General features: G+C 47.4%; 1 long non-coding RNA gene across 7 annotated transcripts in view; it reads right to left on the bottom strand.

Annotated features, from left to right (window-relative positions):
* The window catches only part of LOC103887840, a 176,773-nt gene that overhangs the window by 121,586 nt on the left and 34,048 nt on the right, over positions 1-21,139 (bottom strand). For 5 of the 7 annotated variants that reach the window (XR_652086.4, XR_001891630.3, XR_004176852.1 and 2 more), the window contains exons 1-2: positions 13,564-16,779; positions 13,139-13,348 (exon numbers count right to left, since the gene is read on the bottom strand). This is a non-coding gene — a long non-coding RNA (uncharacterized LOC103887840). The other 2 variants (XR_002524520.2, XR_004176851.1) reach the window with 2 other exon arrangements.

The raw sequence follows: 21,139 nt of genomic DNA, 5'->3' as shown, positions 1-21,139 counted from the left end.
GTTTGATGGAGACTCGGGGCAGCAGAGGACTGGGAGAGCCTCACAGTGGAGACACAGGAAGGTCTCAGGTATGGACGGAGGAAGGCTGATGGGCAGAAGACAGGAGAGTGGAAAACAAGCAAACCTCCATCTGACCAGCTAGGGGGGCACAAGGGGCTTTGTCTAGTTGGTCCCAAGTTGGAAGCAGAGACTACAGAAGTTGTCAGTTATTGATCAAGACCTGGCCATTTTGAGCCTACTATCACAGAAGATACTGTTTAGCTTCCTGCGCTAGTTGTTAGAGACATTGGTCTGACTTCCTACCAGACTGATTGGTAAGTAGCCGGCGGGCTCCTGGGCTGATCACTATAGACAGCAGGCTGGCTTCCTGGTTTGGTTAGTGTAGATGGCAGGCTGGCTTCCTGGTGTTGGAAACAAGTGCTTGGTGCTTCAAAGAAGAACCTACACTCAGACAAAAAGTTTTCTCAGCAAGGCAATTTACTTCTGCAGAAGGATGCTGCCTGCATCAGCCACGATTGCAAGAGCACAATGAACAAAGGAGAGATTGGTTTTTATCCCTAACGCAGTTCCTGTTTCTATGTCCTTTCTCCATTTGCTGGGGTCAGACCACACAATCCAAACTAACCAGATTGGCTACCACTTAAAATTTTCCAGATATGACTAAGACTTTCACTTTTCTAAATATGGTAAACACACAGCTTGCTAATAGGGGAGGAGAGGGAGAGACTGTCTGTTGCTAAGGTGGGAAGGGTTGTCTATGGAACAAGTTTAAGGCATGTCTGGGCATGTGCAGGTGCGGTAAAGGGTTGTTTATAGAGTAAGAGGTTTCCTAGTTATAGATCAAGCTGAGGAACAAGGGCTTGTTACAGATCAAGCAGAAAGGAGTCTTTGAAGAGGAATGTATTGTCCTTAACACTGGGCTGGTTAGTGTAGATGGTAGACTGGCTTCCTGGGCTGGTTAGTGTAGATGGTGGACTGGCTTCCTGGGCTGGTTAGTGCAGATGGTGGACTGGCTTCCTGGGCTGGTTAGTGTAGATGGCAGGCTGGCTTCATGGGGTGGTTAATGTAGATAGTAGACTGGCTTCCTGAGTAGGTTAGTGTAGATGATGAGCTGACTTCCTAGGCTAGTGTAGAAGACAGACTGGCTACCTGGGCTGGTTAGTGTAGATGGTGGGCTGGTTTTCTGGGCTGGTTAGTGTAGACAGTGGACTGGTCTCCTGGGCTGATTAGTGCAGAAGGCAGACTGGTTTCCTGTGTGCTGGCTTCCTGGGCTGGCTGTTGTAGATATTTGGCTGATTTTCTTGGCTGGGTACCATAGACAGTGGGCTTCCTTCCTCCAGGATGTACCTTTGCTGCCCACAGTGGCAAGTCCAGAGTGGGCAGGGAGGAGAGATGGAGGGAGACCAGTTCCTCTTCTGACTCTCTGAACCCCAACCCAGTCATCTCTGAGTCTATGGGACCCCACTTGTGGAGCCAGCGGTCTCCTCCTTTGTCTAAGTTACCATTGGGCTCCTGGTTGCCAGCAGTGGGCCCTCTGTGAGAGACAAGAGAGACACGCTTGCCCCCAGGCTGGCGGCCCCAGGCTGTGTGATGATTGCCGCATTTGGGAGAGCGTGTGTCGCCTTCCACAGGTTTCCATCTTAAACAACCAGGGGGGCTCTGCAGTGGGGACCAACGCAGCTGGTGGTGGAGTGCAGAGGAGGGGACAGATCACCGCTGGGAAGCAGCAGCTGCCCTCTCAGTCCCAGCCTGCCTGCCACCCTGGTGAGGGTTTCTACACAGCGACATTTCTTCCTGACAATTCTGGCATTCAATTTCAGATCCAGTCGTCCCTGGAGATCCCAGTTTTCTCTGGGACTGGCTGCCCCAACCACGCCGGCAGTGGAGGTGCTTCAGCCTCGGGTCTGAGACACAAAACCAAACCCAGTCAGCAGGACAGCGAGACACTGAAGTCCTTCCTAAGAAGTATCTGACTCAAGCCTGGCTCCCACCTCACCCCACAGAGAACACACGCGGCTCAGCCTGTAGGACGGGCCCAAGGCCTGTGGGAGTGCCTGGCATCCAGCTTCAGCCTCCTGACCACTGCTTCACTTGTCCTCCACCACCTGACCCTTCAACAGGGCAGGCAAGAGGGCACTACAGGGGTCCAACAAAGGCAAGGCTTCTATGAAACCGCAGAGTCTCCAGAGCTGAGAGTCGTTCAGGTCAGGAATCCTGACCAGTGTATCTTCTCCCAGGGATCGCTGCCTTTCTGTTGCTGTTTGGTTTTGTTTGGTTTCTATTTTTGTCTCCTCCTGAGAATCACTGTTATAAATAACCAGGAATTTCTACAAAAACTCTGGGATGAGAATACCAAACACCTAAGTTCTATTGCTAGACTGTAGAGGAGAGGCAACCAAAATCCTGGAGTGTATGAATTAATGAATTAATTAATTAATTAATGAACGAATGCATTATCTGTGTCTCCGTGAGGTGGGAAGGGGACAGTCCTTTGCTCCTCCGTTAGCCTGGAGGGGCCGGATGCCCACTGGCCCACAGGGTCCTGGGAAGCCTGGCCAACCTTGTTATCTTCATGGGCCCCACATGCATTCACCCTCCATTGGCCACCTCCTTTTCCTCCCCCACCCCCTCCCTCCCCAGAACGAGATACACTTCGTGTACTGACAAGCAATCATACACGGTTTATTTAAAATAATGAGAAGATACCGTTATTCTGGGGGATTATAAATGGGGCTACCTCAGCAGCCCCAGAGCTGCTCTCGGAGCTGAGCTCTCCCTGCGACGCCCCGTCCCTCCACCAGCTCCCAAGGCCTCTCCATCTCCAGACTGTCACCATCACTGTCCCCAGCACAGAGGGTTCCTGGGGCTCTCCGCTGACCACCCAGAAGCACAACCCAAGTGCTCTTGGCTGCCCCTCTGCTGAATCCACCGAGGTTCTCTGTGGGGGCTTCACGTTCTACCTGGTGGAGGGGCCTCCCCACAGCACGGAGCTCACTCACCAGGACAACACTCTGGGTGGCCACTGCAGCCTCAGTGGAGCCACAGCTTCCCCACAAGGATGTCCAGGGAGGCCCGGCCACCCAGACAGCACACAGGACCCAGATGGTCTTCCCTAAGTGGGAGGGTCGGGGGCAGGGAGCTGTGCTCCAGGGAATGACCAACCAACCACCCAAGTTCGAGAGGCCCTGAGGGGCTTCCCAGGACTCCAGACACACAGTGCAAAAACGGAGACAGTCCCAGGCAATGGGACAGTGGGTCACCTTAGCAGGTCCTATCCCATCTCTCCTGGGTCAAGGCTGAGGGACCCCAAACTAATCCCAAAGCATGAGGGGGTCACCCCTGGGCCCCCACCATACACACCCACTCACACACATCACTCCCAGCAACCTCACTCCTCCAGCCTCAATCAAAAAACCGGAGCTGGGGCCAAAGACACCCTTGCGGCCACTGAGCATCACAGCCACAGCCCCGAATCCGTGGCTCATTCAGAGCCAGGCAGTGTCCACAGAACAAAGACCCGTGTGTTCCTTGCTAATTAGTCCACCTTTCAGTGTGCTGAGTGCACCATCTTTAACTTCCCAAGGAGCGAATGGAGCCAATTAATTCAGCAGGAAGAGACCAAATCAATTTCCCAAACAGCTTGTTATAGGACTTGCGACTTCACAGATGAGTCTCCTACCTCCACCTAACCCACCAAATATCCTCACGTCCAAACAGCCTCGCCATTAACATCAGAGCCACTTGCATCTCTTTGTGCATAACCCACTACCTCGGACACTGGGAAGAACTGAAACTAGGACTGGCTGATGAGTTCTTCCCAAAACTCACTCTCTAGAGACCTGAATCCTGGCCCTGTCCATCCAGGGGATGAGGAGAAGCCTTCCCCCGGAAGTAATGACCTGGACCAGCCAATCTCAGTTGACCTTGTCCTCTTTAGAAAGAATTGTCTCCAAGTCCAAATCCCATGTATGACTTTTGTTCTGCCCAGGGGAGTACGCTGTCCCCAGAGCAGTGGATCCCAGATGTCCACAGGCTCAGGTTAAAATCCAAGCGGAATCAGCCAATGTCAGAACTACTGACATTTGGGCTGCATTGTTCTGCACCGGGAGAGCTGTCCTTGCACTGTTGAGTGGCATCCCTGGCTGCATCCACCACATGGCCAGAGCACCCTCGACTAGTAACAGCCAAAACCACCCAGAGGCATGCCCGATGTCTCCCAGGGGCAGAATCGTGCCACTGAATTGGACTGAGTAGACATCATACATCAGACATTTTTGTGGGCCCTCTGGACCAGGAAGGGTTCAGAGGGTGGGGTCCAGCGATCCCAGCTGTCCTGCTCAGGGGCCTTCAGTAGCAGGCACAACAGAGAGACGCAGGCATCTGGGGGACAGGGCTGCCTACGAGTGAGCGTGGTCACCAGAAGGAAGGGAAGTGGCGGGGCAGGAAACACCCTGAATGTCCATTTTGACCACGCCCTTGGATAGAGACAAGACTAACATGGCCGAATTGTTGCTCCACCCCGCTTCCACACACATTCAACAGACTCCTTTTCAAGGAAGCCCTGAAACTCAGCCTTTCTTGGAGATGGAGGTGAGCTGAAAAGGTCTCCAGCTGCTAGGAGCTGCTGGCTTGGTTGGGTGTTCGAGATACAAACAAACGAAAACTATAATGTCCAAATTCCAAGGCAGAGGTCCGGCAGCCCCTGATGGCTTTGGAGAGTTTGAATGACTTCAAAAGATGTTACACTTCTACCCAGAGTGGTCCCAGACACATACCTCTCTTTGGTCTCAGGTATGAATGGATTCTTCATGTAGACATGTGGCTTTAGGTGCTATAGGAAGAGGCCACTGTATTAAAGTGAAAGAGAACTAATTACCCACGACAAAAAACTGCCCAGTTTGATCTTGTCCAAGGCTGTGTCTCCAAGTGTCTAGGCACCAGCCCAGGTGCTGGAGTTCATTGGGAACCACGTGTTTGGCCTGGCCCTGTGAGCTGTGAGTTGGTGTGAGTAGCTATGACCTCTGTCTCAGCGGTGTGACATTTCTGCATGTTTCTGTGCAGTGACACTCTGTCTCGGGCCAGCATTCCTGCTTGTTCCTCCTAAGCCACGGTGTCCTCCAGCTCTGATGGGGCTTAGCCATCAGGAATGGGACAACTCTCTCTCTAGAGGTGACTTCAATCCCACATAGAAGCGAGTGATGGAAGTCTTTGCTGTGCTGTTTGTTTCTGAAGACTTGGAAGTATTTGCTTGGGGGGACAAGACAGTTTCATTATTCATCTTTCTCTTGTATTTGCCAAACCAACACTTTTTGTGCTTTACTTTTTCATCTATAATAACAGGGTAGTGATGCAGCTATTTCTAGAACTGAAAACAATAGCTGTCGTTTTTCCTGCAGAGAATTTGAGTTTAATCTAAATGGCCAGTGTGCACATTCGTTTACCCAATGTGGAGGAAATACGTATTGATGAACGTCAGATTCTTGGAGGAGTCTCATCAAGTAAGAAACTCAGTGGCCTTTTCTCAGAGCTCTTAGAGGAAATGGTAATACTGGCATCCTTCTTTCCTCCTAAAGCCTCTTGGCTACAGTGACATTGTGCCCGTCCGACTCTCCAACTTTCCTACAACACATCTCTAATCCAGTTCCTTGTCCTCCTCCTGAACCCTAAATTGGGAAAAGGGGCTGCCAGATCGTGAATATCTGTCTGTATTGGGGGTGGGGAGCAGGAGAGGAAAGCAGCCCTTCCCCATGAGCCTCACCCCGTGAGGACACTGAGAACACAGGTTACCATGTGCACTGCTTCTTCAGGTCTATGTTACTCTGAGTCCTCCAGAGAAACAGAACCAATAGGATAGATTAGATAGACAGATAATCAATAGATGGGTAGACAGATAATAGATAGATCAATAGATAGATAATCAATAGATAGGTAGATAGACAGTGATATTGTTTGGCTGTGTCCCCACCCAAAATCTCATCTTGAATTGCAACCCCCATAATCCCCATTTGTCAAGGGTGGGACTAGGTGGCAGGAATTGGATCTCGGGGACAGTTTCCCCAATGCTGTTCTCATGATAGTGAGTGAGTCTCACAAGATCTGATGGTTTTCTAAGCACCTGGCATTTCCCCTGCTGGTTCTCATTCTCTCTCCTGCCACCCTGTGAAGAGGTGCCTGCTTCTCCTTTGCCTTCCACCATTATTGTAAGTTTCCTGGGGCCTCCCTAGCAATGTGGAACTGTGAGTCAACCCTCTTTCCTTTATAAATTACCTAGTCTTAGGCAGTTCTTTATAGCAGCATGAGAACGAACTAATACACATAGATAATAGATAATCAATAGATAGGTAGAGATAGATCTGTTAGAATAGGCAGTGGCCAGGTGGAGTGGCTCACGCCTGTAATATCAGCTCTTTGGGAGGCCAAGGCAGGCAGATCACTTGAGGTCAGAAGTTTGAGACCAGCCTGGCCAACACAGTGAAACCCCATCTCTATAAAATAAAATAAAATAAAATAAAATAAAATAAAGGGCAGATGGCTAGACATGAGCAGGAGAGGGAGCCCCTGAGAAAAGGGAGGTCTGGAAAAGTCTCACACTCCAGGGACCACCTGAAACATGCATGCTGGAAATGAGCAGAGGAGGGGAAATACTGATGCAGGAAGGAACACCCCTTAGAGACGCCCAGTCATCACTCCCTCCACAGTCAACCTGTCAGAGCAGAGCTAGCTGCGTGCCAATAAAGAGAAAAGAAAGCAAAGGAGAAATTCAGAGACAAGCAGTCGCAGTAAGTGCAGATCTGTCCATGGTACAACCTTCCTGAGTGGGGGTAATGAGCAATGCAGCCATTAGGTAGAATTTGCATCCAACACAAGCCTGGCATGGGTACCGCCTAATAGTAAGGGAGGGTCCCAGAAGCCCAGGGTGAGAACTAGGTGAGGAGAAGGTGGGGACTTAAGACAAGAATGAGAAAACTAGATCCCCCCCAAAAGAAGGCAGAGCCTTAAGACAGAGGTGGGAACTTCAGGAAAAAATTCAAAATCATAAAAACCCAGCATAGAACCCTCAGGGGCTGTAGTTCATTCTCCTTCAGCTGCCCCCTCTGTCTCATCTTTCAGAGTGCATTGTCCCTTTAAATAAACCCTCTGCTTCCAATTTTCCTACCATAAATTATCTTCTTGGATAACAGAATAAACTCCATAAACTGTCTCTTGGCCAAATTCTTTCTCCCAAGATGACAAAGGACTGAGGATTCCCGCACTTCCTGATGTGAGAGAGAGAGAGAGAGAGAGAGAGGGAGAGAGAGAGAGATTCATTGTAAGGAGTTGCTCACACAGTTATGGAGGCTGACAAGTCCCAGCTCTGCCATTTGCAAGCTGGAGACCCAGGAGACCCAACAGTGTAAGTTCCAGTCCAAAATCCAGCAGGTTCAAGACCAGAAAAAGGCTCATGTTTCAGTTCTAGTCCAAAAGCAGCGAAAAACTAATGTCCCCGCTCAAGGCGATTAGACTGGAGGAAAGCAGGAGGCCCACCCTTTCGTTCTACTCAGGCCTTTGCCTGATTGCAGGGACCACCCTAACCAGGGAGCACCATCCGCCCTACTCAGTCTACAGATTCCAATGCTGGCCCCATCCGGACACACACTCACAGACACACCTAAAAAAATGTCTGGGCATGTGATCCAGTCAAGTTGAAGCATGAAATTCGTCATCCCATGATGTGCGCCCATCTCAGTGTCATGACCACCCACTGTTGTCTGACATCTTCAGAAATAAAACAGACCTTGTGCCTGGAGCCACTGAGAGTCAGAGGTTGTTGGTGCAACAACTGGTCACATGTCTCTGACTGCTGAAGTGGACAGTGGCCCTGCCCATGGGACCTCAGCCTTGCCCTTGCCACAGTGTGGCCACTATAGACTTCCTCAGTGGGACCCATTTGCACACTACACCTAGTCAATCCTGCCATGTCAGCCAGAGGCCCCCAGTCTCAACCCCAGCAGGCCAGAGGAGCTCCCCTCCCCCCGCCTCCAAGCCAGTCTCTCCTCTGGGCCTCCCATCCTGTGCAGGGTGGACACTCCAGTATCACCTCTGGCTCCTCCCCTCACCACGTGCAATGGAGGGACCCGTCCCTCCACGTCTGCGTCAACTGTCCCTCCATGTCCGCGTCAACCAACCCTCCACATCCGCATCAGCCACCCCTCCACGTCCGTGTCAGCCACCCCTCCACGTCCGCGTCAGCCACCCCTCCACGTCCACGTCAACATGACTGATGATTCCTCCTGCCTTCGCAGGGCTGACTCTGGGCCCAGCGTGGCTCTAAGTGTCATAAATGGTGTCTTCTCACAACAACTGGAGGTTGTCATCGCTGTGACCGCCATTTACAGATGCAGCAGCTGTGACCCAGCGAGGTTGGTTGGCTCGCCCACAGTCACAGCCTCCGTGCATACTGACCCTGGCCTGGAACCAGACACCCTTGCCCGAGCCAAAAGGCCCCTTGCTTCCCGCTCCACACCTTCCCGGGAACAGCTAGTACTCTGAGTTGGGGTCACCAAAGCCGCAGAGTGCAGCTAAACTTGCGAAATTTATCCTTGATTCTCCCCTACAGCAGTAGAAACTGCCCAGTAGTCCTGCTCTGTAGACTTTCCCCTTCCCCTGCCATTGGCCTGCTGAGACACTCCCCACGGCACTCCTGACTCCTTCCTCCAGGGCCCAGAACATTCCAGGCCCAGGGCTGGACTTAGTCCCCCAAAAGGCCACTGATGCTACCACAGCCTGTTTCTTCTCCGTGACACCTTGCAGCTCACTGAATTCCGCAGTAACTTTATACCCGAGAGCATATAGAAAATCAACTGTGATAGTTCAGAAGCCATCTGGCCTCTACTGGCTACTACTCAAAAGAAAACTGAAATAAGCAACTTCAAAAACCTATTTACTATTCATTGACCATCTACTATGCACCAGACACGCCCCCGGGCCTTTTGCATCAATTACCTGGTTTTATTCTCACCGCCGTCCATGAGGCAGACACCATTGTTATCCCCATTTAACAGACGGAAAAAATGAGACGCAGAGAAGCAACTTGCTGGACATGACCCAGAGAATAAATGGCAGAACCAGCTCCCAGCCTGGGTGTTACTCCAAAGCCAATCCCCCCAACTCCTACAGGGATGCTGGGCCAACATTACACAAAAGCAGTGACAGTTGAAATGAGGAGAAAGGTGAGCATCAGAGCTCATCAGGTTGACCCTGCAGAGCTGCCCTAGGGGACAGAGAGCTGCTGTGCTCTCTGCTTCTGCACATCAGGCAGGAGCCAGGCCACCATGAGCGCCTTCCCCTCTATCACCTGCCACGTTCACAGCCCACGGCTCTTCTCAGGGTGGACTGGGCTCCTCTGGCCGCCCAACTCCCTTGCAGGGTGGTTGACAGGCCCTTGCCTACCCTTTGTTTCTAGCATTGCTATCCCCATTTCCCAAAATTCAGCAAAGGTTAGTCCCCTTCTTTTTTCCCCTAATTCTTGCTTTTTAAGATCAATCCTAAGCAAGAGGAGCTTTCTCAAGAAAGAATTATGTGGATCTATAGCCCCACTGAAGCTTCAACAAACTGATTCCCCCAGAGGTGCTAAATGGAAGAAGTCAGGTCCTTTGTTGTGTATCAGACCCACTTGGCCAAGGAGAAGGGTTCTGTGGTGATTCATTCACAGAATCTTCATCAAGCTCTCACTGCATTTATCATCCTACACAGGAACTAATGGGTACGTGCGTGCGTCTGACAAAGAAAAACGGGCCTAAGAAACATCACTGTAAATGTCATGTCTTTAAGACATAAGTGTCAACATTTTAAGGATAACATTGAATTTTTTCAAAAGATTATCTTTTTCGAAAGAAAATACACAAGTCTGTACAAGTCTGAATGTCCTAGATCACTGATCACAATGGAACTGGTTCCACTGAGTTACGATCTGCTGCAAAAAGGGGCATGGAGACTTGTTCTGTTCTGAGGATCCTGGCAGTTCTGAGTCTAAGTGTTTGTTGGCTGGGAGCTTTGGTTATGCACAGGCAAACTTCTGGAACCTATGTTCCCAGGCCAAGGAGGCTAAGGTAACAGTGTTGTCAGTGCACACCATACAGTCCTTGGAGCTGGGCTCGCCTTTTCCTGTGCCACCTAAAAGCTCTGGCCAACTCAGTGGAAAAAAAAAACAATTACACTGGGTTTTGACTGAAGTGACATCTATTGCCGGCATTATATAGATTTGAATTTATTGACTTGACTCTTTTTTTAATTCTAATTTATTCACCATTTCAAAAACCAAGTATGTGATTAAAATATGCTGCCACCAGGTGGTGGTAACAGTGTCACAAGTCATGTTCCAAAAAGTGAAGTCCACACTACAACTATGTTTTGGTAGAGGTAGCAATGAACACATTGTTCTCATCTATTTAGGGGAAAATGGTAAAATATGTGAATTTATTCATTGTTAATCCTACATGTGACAAATATAATCTAAGTACAAGCCTCAAGGCAGCATTTCTTAACTGGTCATGGATGCTTTTGAAAACCTAATAAAATTTGGGAGAATCTCCCTGGGAAAATGAACACGCGTGCACATTCACAAAGTTCCACAGGCAAATTTGAAAGAACATAGTACAGAATGAAGACACTTGCTTTAAAGAAAATACCTAGAAATCGATCTCACTGAGATGGTTGCAAATTAAAAGGCTCTAATCACAGTGAAAAGGAACCGGTAGCTATGAGCCACTGTGAGTTTTCTGAGAAGTCAAACTAAGCGCACCCTGATTCCATTTTGTCGTTATAATATGTAAAGGTAAATATATAGGAGATATATGTGTTTTATATATGCATAAACATATATAAAACATAAACAATTATGTATATATTTTTGTCCTTATTCATATAAAACATATTTATATATAATTATTGTACAAGATAATTTAATTCCATGCAATAGTTATTTATCACATGGCTGGACTGGTCACTGGGCTGGGTGCTGAACACTCAGAAAATTAAGATACAATTTCTGCCTTCAAAAGGCCCATAGCCTGGCAAGGAGAATGAGCAGATGTATATACACATATATAAGAATTATAATCTAGGCCGGGCGCGGTGGCTCACGCCTATAATCCCAGCACTTTGGGAGGACGAGGTGGGTGGATCATGAGGTCAAGAGATCGAGACCATCCTGGCAAACATGGTGAAACCCCGTCTCTACTAAAAATACAAAAAAAAATTAGCCGGGTGTGGTGGCGGGCGCCTGTAGTCCCAGCTTCTCAGGAGGCTGAGGCAGGAGAATGGCGTAAACCCAGGAGGCGGCGGAGCTTGCAGTGAGCTGAGATCGCGCCACTGCACTCCAGCCTGGGTGACTGAGCCGAGATCGCGCCACTGCACTCCAGCCTGGGTGACAGAGCGAGACTCCGTCTCAAAAAAAAAAGAATTATAATCTAAATTATAACCTAATGTGACAAGTGTCCATCCAAAGGCACTACGGGAGCAAGAGAAAGAAGCGTTTTCTTCTGTCTGACTTGAGGGGTGGCAGGGAGGAAAAGTTGCCATTTCAGCTGAGGAAAGAGAAGTGTAACCTCATCCCCAATGTGAAAGACACGTATTCGAAGCAGGGAACTGCATGAGGGAAAGCTCAGCGGCATCAAAGTTCACAGGACCAGCACGTGCTCTGGGGTCAGGCCGCCAAAGCTGCAGAGTGCAGCTAAACTTCAGCTTGGTGTTTTGCAAAATCTTTCTTTCTTTCTCCTTGGCTGTCCCCTACAGGGAACCTTCCCACCAGTCCTATTCTATAAAATGTTCCCTTGCCCCACACTCCAGGGATTATCCAGGGTGCAGAACAGCGAGGAGTGTGCCCCATCTCATGTGCAAAACCTCATTATGTAAGGTAATTCTATGGGAAACCTTTTATACCCCACATGAAAACCCTCCCAGCCTCACCTCGCCACTTCACCGCACCTCCCAGGCTCCGATCAGCTTTGCACAGGTGTCACCTGACACCACCTGGGCTCAGAGACCTGCTCACCTCTTACTTCCTGCCTTGGCCCTGGGAAGGGCCACCTTCCAGGAGGCTGCTCAGCAATCACAGGTATGCAGGTCACCAACACAGAGCCTCCACTGGCCAGGACAGAAGCAGATAACAAATTCTCTTTCCTTTACTGTCCCAAGGGGACTGTGCTGAGATGCATTTCATAAAGGGCCTCAGAAGGTCTCAAAGGGCCCAGCACCAGTCACCCCAAGCAGCTATTCATTGGATAAGCCATCCGGTATTCCCATTCACTCCTTCCCTCCCTCACTCTCCTCACTCCTGCTCGCCTGAGCCCTGAGACCCCTGCCCAAGGAAACAGCCTGAACTCAAGTTTTTGTCCCTAGCTCTGCTGGAGAAGCTCCATCCAAGACCACTGATACCAAACCTGAAAGCTCTAGAAAGCAGACTTTCAGGATAGAATTTGGGAGCTAGTCCCCTCGCCAATCCAGCACACAGAGGAACCCCATTGCCAGTGGCAACTGGGGAATAAGCCCCTGACCTCAATTGCCTCCTCATCACCAAGAAGGGCACTGGAGGAGGGACTAGAGAGAGGTGCAGGGAGGTGCAGGGGATTTACAGGGGAGGCATAGGGAGGCAGGCTTTGCACTGGCAGCCACGACACCTTAGAGGCTCCCTGTCCAGCAGGGTAGTGGTGCCCAACTCCCAGCCATGAACCGGTACCAGTCTGTGGCCTGTTAAGAGCCAGACCACACAGCAGGTGAGCAGCAGGCTGAGGAGCATTGGCGCCCAAGCTCCCCCTCCTGTCAGATCAGCTGCGGCATTAGATTCTCATAGGAACACAATCCCTATTGTGAACTGTGCTTTCGAGGGATCTCGGTTGCCCACTCCTTGTGAGACCCTAATACCTGATGATCTGAGATGGAACAGTTTCATCCCCAAACCATCCCCCCACTCCCAGTCTGTGGAAAAATCGTCTTCCACAAAACGTGTCCCTGGTGCCAAAAAGGCTGAGGACCACGGTGCCAGAAGGTCTTGCAGAGGGTGCATCAGCAACGTGCATCTCTAACTAGCAGCAAAAGTCCTATTACAACACGTTCATCTACCGTAGAAAGGTTTAGGATGTAGAAACAAAACAAATGTCACCTGTAACTCTGCCGCGGGTCAGTGTGCACTGTCTCAGACTCTTCTGCATGCCCAAGTGGGTGGGGTTGGTGTTGGGTGTCTCGGCCAGGTAGAGGCTGGGCCAGGCCCCAAAGCTCTGGGCGATGGGTGCTGCATCCACCTCCTCTGGCTTGGATCTGGAAGCTTCCTCCTCTCTCTTCCTCTTGCCTGAATTGACACAGGAGATGAAGCCTGGGGAAAAAGGACCAGAACTCAGACCCCATCCCCCAACCTACAATGGCATTCAAGGATGTCAATCAAGACGCACGTGATAGACTCGTTAGTACAGTGTTATCTGTAAATCAGAGCTGTGTTTCCTGTCAGTTAGAACAGGCTGGGTTATACCAAGTAACAAATGTCCTGTAATCACAGAGGCTTCCCACCACGAAGATCTGCCTGTCACTCACCCCATGCCCAGGGCTTGGCTCAGCCCTTCACAGGTGGATGGACACCTACAAACTGGAGCATGGCAGCCTGTCAGAGAGACAGGAAATGAGCGCATGGTGAACAAATAGTGGCTCTTAGCTTCTGCCCAGGAGAGCCCCATGACACTTCTGCTCACATTTCATTGGCCAAGGCAAGTCACATGGCCTTACTCTCACATGACACTTGTACTCCAATTTCATCGGCCAAGGCAAGTCCCCTGGTTTGCCTGCTTCAGTGGGGCAGGGATGTTCAGTGAGCAAATCACCCTGAGAACTTGATTACTGTCCTTGCTCCATTCTTTCTTTTTTCATGGTCCTTTGTCCACTGACCCATCACCAGCTCTGGACTGGAGCTCCAGTAGCGAGGGCACCAGGCACAGTCATCCTTGTATGCTAACAAGGGACTGGCATTGTTGGCAGACAGGCAGTCAACGTCTCTTTCTCCTGCCAAGAGTCGGAGAGAGCGGTGCCTTCCACAACACTGGCCCTGCAGACCTCGTAACCTAAGTTACCAAAAAAGACTAAAAAGTAATGAGTTCTTACCCTGATTATACACTCAACATACTTAGTTACTGAACATCTTTTATGTTCCTGGTACACAATGTGGAGAATAAACAGAAGTAGAAAATAAGAAAATGAAAATCTCGTACAGGTTATCTCTTATTCAAAAGGCCTGGGACCAGAAATGCTTTGAATTTTGGATTCTGGAATATTTACATAACACTTACTGGTTGAGCATTTTGAATCCAAAAGTCTAAAATCCAAAATGCTCCAATGAGCATTTCCTTTGAGCATTATGTCAACACTCAGAAAGTTTCTGATTTTGGAGCCTTTCCGATGTCAGATTTTTAGATTCAAGACGCTCAGCCTGTATAATTTCACCACTCTGGGGGACCTACTTAATATTTTTTATATATTTCCTTTCAGCTTTTTTTTTTCTATAGTTTTTCTGGTCCTGCCAATTTAAATAATTTACTCTTTTTCTCACTTAAAGTTATAACTACAACAGTCTTAAGAACTCTGAAAATTTAATTTTAAAGACTGAATCATATTGCCTTTAATGTGGATTACATAAGCGCAAGTTATTTATTGGGCCACCTAATTATCATTAAACACTCTGGATCATTTCACTTTTTTATTTTTAAAAATGCTATGATTAATATCATTTTTAAAATTATACCTCAAAAAGTCTCAGTGAGAAAATTATTCATAAGGCGTAAGCATAAGGAAACCTTCTTATGAGATCATTTGTTCTACAACAATTTATCTCAGCCTAATTGCCTTTTATTGGCCATAGAGCTGTTCACTTCCTCAGCAACCCAGAGTTCAAGTGCTGTAAAATGCAACACTGGGCAGTTCTAGAAGAAAGAAATGTTTCTGGAATTAGGCTCTAAAATCCTCAGATCACAATAATTTTCACAATTAAATAAAATTTAATTTTTGGCTCACGTAGTAAAAGATTATATCAGATTTCTCATTCCTTGGAAAATCAGAGAGAACTTAATAACAAATACGATAATTATCTGCAAAGACTGAACAGTGATTAAATTATCAGGAGGCCGTTACTCCTAAAACTATTTCTTTAATTAGCTAAAGCTGGCAGTATATATTAATATTTCCTGAGATATTTGCATACATTCACAACAGGCTAACCAGACATTAGGTGAAATATAATTTTTCTAATATTATGTTAGAAATATTTTAAGATTAAATCATATTATCATGTTTTTTCCTGTGATTATTAGAGCAGACTCTCTTGATTTATTACCATAAATTCTCTAATTTAGGAGCTGAAAATGCTTCTTGTTTTCCATGATGAGCTTTTTCAATTCCATTTACACAATAGAAGGTGCTCTTTGAAGCCAAGATCTGCTGGTAGAACGTGGTTTTTAACAATCCACATCTCCACACTGCTCCCAGACAAACACCAGAAAGCCCACCCTAACATGTAGCTGGCAGGACTCTGGCCATTCAGATTCTGTGGCCGCAGCAGGAAAAGCATCTGGGTAGCACTGGGTGCAGGGATGAGATGAGGGGGAGCTGGTCCTGGGTGGCCACAGCACCACAGAGCGGAGGACATATCAGCAAGCAGGGTCTGAATGAGGGTTGAATTGGTCTTTCTCAACTCCACCCCAGCCTGCACAGAGGACAGCACACTCAACTGAACTGGGCAACTCTCAGAAAGTCCCAAAAGGGGGTCAGTACAGAGGTGTAGGGACAGTCAGGGAGGCCACACCCGGGAATCACAGCAAGGCTCTGTCACCACCACTGGGGACGGGAAACTGGGGAGTCCTGAGGTGAGCCCCAGAGCAGAGGACCACCCAACAGGAGCCAAGCCCTTACAGGAGGGGCACAGCCATCTCCAGCCTGCCCCGGGAGAGGAAGTGGAGAATAAAGGCTCTGAGCGCTCTGCATTCTCTCTCTCCACAGCCCTGCCCAGGTCCCTTTGGCCAAACTTAGCAGAAGCCAGAGGGGAAGGAGGCCCACAGATGTAGCCCCTCTGGTCAGCATCCAGGACCTGAGAGGGGTAGAACACGAGGAGAACCAGGGAGACATGTGGAAGTTGCTGGGCACAAATGATGGGGGACATCATTGCATCGGGGGACATCCTGAGGGCCCCCTTGGACATGCTGATGCCAGCGTGTTGACCTTCACAATATGTGTTCACTCTCACCCTGGAGGACTTTTGACTCTTGCCATGTCTGTGATTTTAAAAAACAACCGCTTGTCAGCAAGAAGGGATATGCTTTGAAAACCAAAACAGAAATTTCCAAAGAAGCCAGGAGCCCAGAGACTGTGATAAGGAGCAGCTGGGCAGGCCTGCAGCCCTCTGGCCATGATGCCCAGCACCCCTCCTTGAGCAAGTGGGGCTGGGTACTGGGGTCAGTGATGAGCAAGACTCGGCCCCTGCCCCAGGGACACCTAAGCCAGCGGAGCTGCTGACCACGTCCCCTCAGGTTCACCTAAGCCTGCGGGGCTGCCCACCACATCACCAAAGCGCTCTCTACTTAAAAGCATGAGCAGATGAAGGTGTGCACAGGTGCAGGGCAGCATGAGCAGGGACCCAACTTGGTCTGTTGGATCAGAGGAGGATTGGGAGGTGGTGATAACAGGAGAAAGCTGGTGCATGGTTTTGTTTTTTGATTTTGTTTTTGTTTTTGTTTGTTTTGAGGAGTTTCACTCTTGCTGCCCAGGCTGGAGTGCAGTGGTGCAATCTCAACACACCGCAACCTCTGCCTGCCCAGTCCAAGTGACTCTCCTGCCTCAACCTCCTGAGTAGCTGGGATTACAGGCATGCAGCACCACGCCCGGCCAATTTTGTATTTTTAGCAGAGTCAGGGTCTCTCCGTGTTGGTCAGGCTGGTCTCGAACTCCCGACCTCTGGTGATCTGCCTGCCTCGGCCTCCCAAAGTGCTGGGATTACAGGCTTGAGCCACCGCGCCCTGCAGTGGTGCACGTTTTGAGAGCTGCTCCCCACCCAGGGCATCATCACTGGACGAGGTCATTCACTCAAGGCTGATTCTGGCCAGATGCCGGGTTTGATTTTATTAGTTTAGCCCAGTTGGACATCCTGGACAAGATGGGGCAAGAACTCAGAGGATACAATTCATCTTGTCCCTTGGGTAGAACTGTAGCAAGGAAATATCTTCATCTTAACCTCACCATCTGACGATTGCCTTTAGATGGTGTTTGGACATCATCTCTATGAAAAAAGATAGAAGTAAAGGCACGTGAGCCGCAGAAGCTCATACAGCAAGGATCCTTTTCCCTCTTCACACCTTTTTTTCCAGACAAACTTCATTGAAAACACCATGACCTCTGAGTTCCCTGGCGGAAAGAAATCATTTCCATGACTCTTGTTGAAACCTGAAAAAGCATTTGATGATGCCCATTCGCCTTCTGGAGGCCCTGGGTTGGGGGCCATGTCTGTGTCCAGGCCTGAAGGCTGACTGCTCTGTCACATTTTTTTCTTTTTTTCTTGTAGGAAGGGGTGACCAAGCTCAGGAACAAGCAAAGAGAAGGCATGGTAGTTGCATGAGTTGGAGCTGCTGAGCGCCTGGGTGCATCTAGAGGTTTCCTCCCCATACTCCTTGGGAGCCTCTACCAAGACAGAAGGTCCATTTGCCTAAAGCAAAATGTGTCCCAAAAACATTCTTTTCTCCTCACCCCAAAGACTGAATAGGTATTTTAGGGATTAAAATGCAGTAAATTCAAATTACAGTCTCTCCAAATCATGATACTAAAAAGGAAATGTAATATTCATACTCAACTTGTCATCTTAATTAATTTGTCCGTATTATTTCAGGAGTTCTAAAAAAAAACACAGGGCAGTCATCAAGTGAAAATGGGAGTAAAAATAAAGCAACTCAGTTAACTCACTATCCATCTATGCAGATTTATGGGAGGAAGACCTTTCCACTAGGAGAAGAAGTGGGCTAGACAGAACACTCCCAGAAATAGCTATTAGAGAACAATTGCTTAAATATGGGTGATTTTTAAGTTATTTTACAATATTATCCAATCTAAAACTTCAGCATGCTTTTTCTGAGACTTTCTAAATACTAAAGTTTAACATTTGAAACAATTTTAGGTTTACAGCAAAATTGAGCAGAAAGTACTAAGAGTGCCCATGTACCTCCCAGCCCCACACCCTCACAGCCTCCTCCACTAGCAACGTCCCCCACCACAGCATTGCACTTATTAAAACTGATTAGGCTACATTTACACGCCATCGTCACCCAACATCCACAGTTTACATTAGGGACCTCTCTTGGTGTTGCACATTCTATGGGTTTTGGCAAATGCAGAAAAGCGTGCATCCACCACTATAACGTCATACAGAATCATTTCACTGTCCTAAAATCTCCCTGTGCTCCACCTGTTCATCCCTCCTACCCCCTAGCCCCTGGCAACCATTGATCTTTTTACTCTCTCTGTTTTGTCCAGAATGTCATATGGTTGGATTCATTCGGTCTCTAGCCTTTTCCAACTGGCTTCTTTTACTGGTAATATTCATTTAAGGTTCCTCCACGTCTTCTCAGGGCTTGATTGCTCATTTCCTTTTAGTGCTAAATAATGTTCCATTGTCTGGATGTGCCACAAATTATTTATACATTTATCTAGTAAAGGACATTTTGGTTGTTTTCAAGTTCTGGCAACTGTCAGGGAAGCTGCTATAAACATCCACGTGCAGGTTTTCTGTGGGGACCTGAGTCTTTAACTCCCTTGGATAAATACCAAGAGGTGCGATTGCTGAATATCCTGGTTCATTTAGTGTTGCTGTAACAGAATACCTGAGGCTCGATAATTTATTTTTTTTAAAAAGAGGTTTATTTGGCTCACAATTCTCGTGGCTGGAAGGTTCAAGATTGGGCAGTTGTTCCTGGTAAGGGCCTCACAGTGCTTCAACACATGGGAGAAAGCAGAAGGAGAGATGGTGTGTGCAAAGAGATTACATGTTAAGAGAGGAAGTGAGAGAGGAAAACCAAGGAAGCCAGACCCTTAATAACAACCTGCTCCCTTGGGAACTAATCTATTGCTGTGAGAGTGAGGACTCACTCACCACCATGGAAGGGCATTAATCTAGTCATGAGGGATCCACTCCCATAACAACATTGCCACATTGGGGATCCAATTTCAACATGCATTTTGGTGGGAACAAACCACATCCAAACCACAGCACTGGATCATATGGTCAGAATATGTTTAGTTTTGTAACCCACTGCCAAGCTGTCTTCCAAAAAAGTCACACCATTGTGCATTCCCACCAGCAGTGAATGAGGAAGGGCTCCTGTTGCCTCATTTAATATTATCAGCGCTTTGGACTTTGACCATTCTGATAGGTGTGTAGTGATATCTCACTGTTGTTTCTATGTTCATTTCCACGATGCCACACAATGCAGAGGGTCTCTCCGTATGTCCATGTGCCTATTTGCCATCTGTTTTCTTCTACGGTGAAATGTCTGTTCATATATTTGGCCCATTTTTTAATTGTGTTGCTTGTTTTCTTATTGTTGAATTTTAAAAGGTCTTTCTATATTTCAGATAGTAGTCCATTAGCAGATGCATCTGTTGCAAATATTTTCTCCCCATCTGTGGCTTCTCTCCTCATTCTCTTGACATTGTCTTTCACAGAGTAGAAGTTTTTAATTTTAATGAAGCCCAGTTTATCAATTCTTTCTTTCAAGGATTGTGACTTTGATGTTATATCTAAAAGTCATCACTATACTGAAGGTCATTTAAGTTTTGTCCTATGTTATCTTCTAACAGTTTCATACTTTTGCATTTACATTTGGGTCTCTGATCCATTTTGAATTAATATCTGTGAAGGGTGTAAAGTCTGTGCCTAGATTCATTTTTTATGTAGATATTCAATTGTTCCAACACCATTTGTTGAGAAGACTATCCTTTTCCATTTAATTGCTTTTGTTCTTTTGTCAAAGATTCATTCAGGATATTTGTGTGGGCCTATTTCTGGGCTTTGTATTCTGTTCCATTTATTTATTTGTCTACTATTCCACCAATACCACATGGTCTTGACCATCACAGCTTTATAGTAAGTCTTGAAGTCAGGTAGTGTCAGTCCTCAACTTTATTCTTCCTGGGTATTAGGTTAGCTGTTATGTGTTTTTTGCCTTTCTATATAAACTTTAGAACCAGTTTGTTGACATCCACAAAATAACTTGCCGGAGTTTTGATTGGAATTGTATTGAATTAATAGAAAAAGTTGGGGAGAACTGATATCTTGACAACATTGAGTCTTGCTATCCGTGAACATGGAATATCCTTTAATTCATTTAGTTGTTCTGTAATATCTTTCATCAGAGTTTGGCAGTTTTCCTCATATATTTGTACATATTTTCTCATATTTATATCTAAATATTTTGTTTCTTGAGTGCTAGCATAAGTAATAATGTGTCTCAAATCTCAAAGTTCACTTGTTCATTACTGGCGTATAGAACAGTGATTGACTTTTATATATTAGCCTTGTACCCTGAAGCCTTTCTAGAATTTCTCATTAGTTCCAGTTTGTCAATTCTTCTGGATTTTCTACTTAGATGAGAATGCCATCCACAAATAAAGACAGTTTTTCTTCTTCCTTCCCAATGTATACACCTTTTATTTCCTTTTCTCGTCTTACTGAATTAGCTGAGATTTCAGCACAGCATTGAAAAGCACTGGTGAGAGGGAGCATCTTTGCCTTGTTCCTGACCACCATGCTTTCAGTGGGAGTTTTCTCTTATCATATTTCCCTGTTTAAAATTAACCTGTCTTAATTAGTCCTTTTGAGTAACATACAATTTCAGAGATGCCATGCAATTACATAAAGAGTACATACGGCTGATTTTGTTTTTGAGGAAAGAATAATATTTCATTTGAAAGAACCTGAAGCCTTTCATAGGTCCTGTACCAGGACTTTCCCTGGAAAGTGAAACCAGTGTTGCAGTTTTAACACAAAGGGTTACACCAGCATGACAGCCTGAATCCCCCCAAGTCCGGGTCTTAGCTCCATCCCACTGAGACTCAGCCCCACCGCACCACAGAGCCTCTGAGGACT

Source organism: Papio anubis, chromosome 11, assembly GCF_008728515.1.
Source record: "Papio anubis isolate 15944 chromosome 11, Panubis1.0, whole genome shotgun sequence".
Taxonomy (NCBI): Eukaryota; Metazoa; Chordata; class Mammalia; order Primates; family Cercopithecidae; genus Papio; species Papio anubis.
The sequence above is the reverse complement of the archived record's forward strand: the minus strand, read 5'-3'. Positions and strand labels throughout refer to the sequence as shown.